At 36.9% G+C, this 2678-nt stretch overlaps 1 pseudogene; it reads right to left on the bottom strand.

The window, feature by feature from the left end:
• Positions 1-294: 294 nt before the first annotated feature.
• LOC135986448 (histone-lysine N-methyltransferase SETMAR-like) lies at positions 295-1326 on the bottom strand (annotated as a pseudogene).
• Between the last annotated feature and the right edge of the window lie 1352 nt (positions 1327-2678).

Genomic DNA, 2678 nt, shown 5'->3' with positions numbered 1-2678 from the left:
ACCTTCATGTTTTGGACATAGTCTTAAGCTTTCTTTAGCTTTAGGCTCATATATTGGAGCTTCTTGACTTCATATAGAAGATAGTAAGACTACAGTACTTGCTTAATATTAGGAACACAGTTCTGCTCCAGCAAAAAACTATGAAATTGATCAAAGCAAGTGTCTTCTCTTAAAGATTTAGTAGGTACATAGAAAGTATATGCAGGTGTTCAGCCTATTAGGTTGGTGCAAAAGTAATTGTGGTTTTGGACTGTGAATTTTAAATCATTATAAGTAGGCTCAAACACATCTTTATTAATCAAAATAGGAACCATTAAAATAAACACATTTTTGCCAATGAGAAAGAAACTTCCTTATTCCTGTAGCATAAAAATCCATGCTTTGAGATTCAATGAACTCTTGGAAAGCATTTTCTGCATCCTGCTGGTTGTGGAAGTGTTTTCCCTGCAAAAAGTTGTTGAGATGCTCGAAGAAGTGGTAGTCAGTTGGCAAGAGGTCAGGTGAATACGACGGATGAGGCAAAACTTTGTAGCTCAATTCATTCAACTTTTCAAGTGTTGGTCGTGTGATGTGTGGTTGGGCGTTGTCATGGAGAAGAACTGGGCCCGTTCTGTTGACCAATGCTGACTGCAGGCGGTGCAGTTTTTGGGGCATCTCATCGATTTGTTGAGCGTACTTCTCAGATGGAATGGTTTTGCCAGGATTCAGAAAGCTGTAGTGGATCAGACCGGTAGCAGACCACGAAACAGTGACCCTGAACTTTTTTTGGTGAAGGTTGGGTTTGGGAAGTGTTTTGGAGGTTCTTCTCCATCCAACCACTGAGCTGGTCATCACCAGTTGTCATATAAAATCCACTTTTCATCACATGTCACAATCCAATTGAGATACGGTTCATTTTTGTTGCATAGAATAAGAGAAAATGGCACTTCAAAACAACGATTTTTTTGATTTTCGGTCAGCTCGTGAGGCACCCACGTGTCAAGTTTTTTCACGGTTCCAATTTGCTTCAAGTGCCAAATTACCATAAAATGGTCAACGTTGAGTTCTTCAGCAACTTCTCATATAGTTGTAAGAGGACCAGCTTTGATGATTGCTCTCACTTGGTCGTTGTCACCTTCCAATGGCTGGCTACTGTGCTCATCATCTTTAAGGCTCTCATCTCCTTTGTGAATCTTCTTGAGCCACCACTATACTGTACATTCATTAGGAGTTCCTGGGCCAAATGCATTGTCGATGTTGCGAGTTGTCTCTGCTGATTTACGACCCATTTTGAACTCGAAGAAGAAAATCACTCAAATTTGAGGTTTTTTCTAACATCAGTTCCATAGTCTAAAATAAATACAGAATAAAGAGAAAGTAATAAGTCAGTAGCAAAAAACCATAAATCGGGAAAAGTGCATTAGAATGATGTGTAACATAACCACATTTATTTAAGAATGTATTCCAATATCAAATAGCAAATTTCAACAATGCAAAACCTGCAATTCCTTTTGCACCAACCAAGGGAGACTGAGTGATGGGTAGGAATGAAAGGAAATAGTTTTATTCATGTACCAGAAAAAAAAAAAGTTTGAAAATGCTATGCTTAAAATGTGTAAATGAATAAAATCCTTCAGCTTTTTATGACTCTGTTAATGTTTCCACAGCTCTGAACTAGCCCAGCCATTCTGATTTACCATAGTTTCCTGCACTGAAGCCATTCTTTGTTGTTACTTGAACTCCTGTTTATAAATCCACTTCCTTTCAGTGGCTATTCAGCCACTCTGTTCTGACCACTGCCTAATCCTTGTGCCTGTTTCAGAGCCCTGCAATTGCATTCAATGACTTTTTCTTCCAGGACTTTCTATCCTCTCCCCTTCATGTATCTTGTTCCGTGCTTCCTTGCATTTCTTAAACCAAACAGTTTCCTTATTGCCGTGTTTGGTGTTTTTTTTTTTTATTAAAACCTGTTGTAATTGTTTTTCCAATTAATTGTCACAGACTTTTGAGAAAAGATATATGGATGGAGCAATGTATTATAAAAGGTCTTGTGAAAATTTAGAACACTATGTATGTGAGAAGTCTTTCTGGTACAAAGAGTCCATATAAATCTAATAAAATAATTTTACTTCAACTTTGTGATCTTTAATGTCTGGATTGCTATTGACTTTAGTGGACACGAAGTTAGGCTCCTTATTTTCCAGTATTCAGTGTACAGAATTATTACTTGACTGCATAATTTCAGTCAACTTCATATTTTACCTGTAGAATACAAGACGTTTAAAATTTGTCATGGTCACAAACTCTTCAAGATTACACTCTAGTCAATAGCATACTTTGCCTATCTTCAACTTAAAAAAAGTCAAAAGCCATCAATAAAACAAACCAATAGCCAAAGACTTCACATTGATCAGAAAGTTATTACCTCCTTTCATGCTCCCAGCATTGCTTCAATGTGATACAAAATGAAATATTTAAAATGTGTTCGAGCCACTGATTGTATATATATTTTTCTCTGTAAGCAGAGGTATTGCAACAGTATAAAGTTGCTTACATTTACAGCATCAAGGAGGCAGTGGGTTAGTTACAGGGATGACTATATTTTTGGTCTGCTTCATGCAAAATACTACTTTGAATCCTTTTTAGCTATGTCTGTTCTTTTACAACCATGGCTTTATAACTATCAGACTGTCTAATGC

The sequence above is a fragment of the Caloenas nicobarica genome, chromosome 3 (assembly GCF_036013445.1).
Source record: "Caloenas nicobarica isolate bCalNic1 chromosome 3, bCalNic1.hap1, whole genome shotgun sequence".
Lineage (NCBI taxonomy): Eukaryota > Metazoa > Chordata > Aves > Columbiformes > Columbidae > Caloenas > Caloenas nicobarica.
The sequence above is the reverse complement of the archived record's forward strand: the minus strand, read 5'-3'. Positions and strand labels throughout refer to the sequence as shown.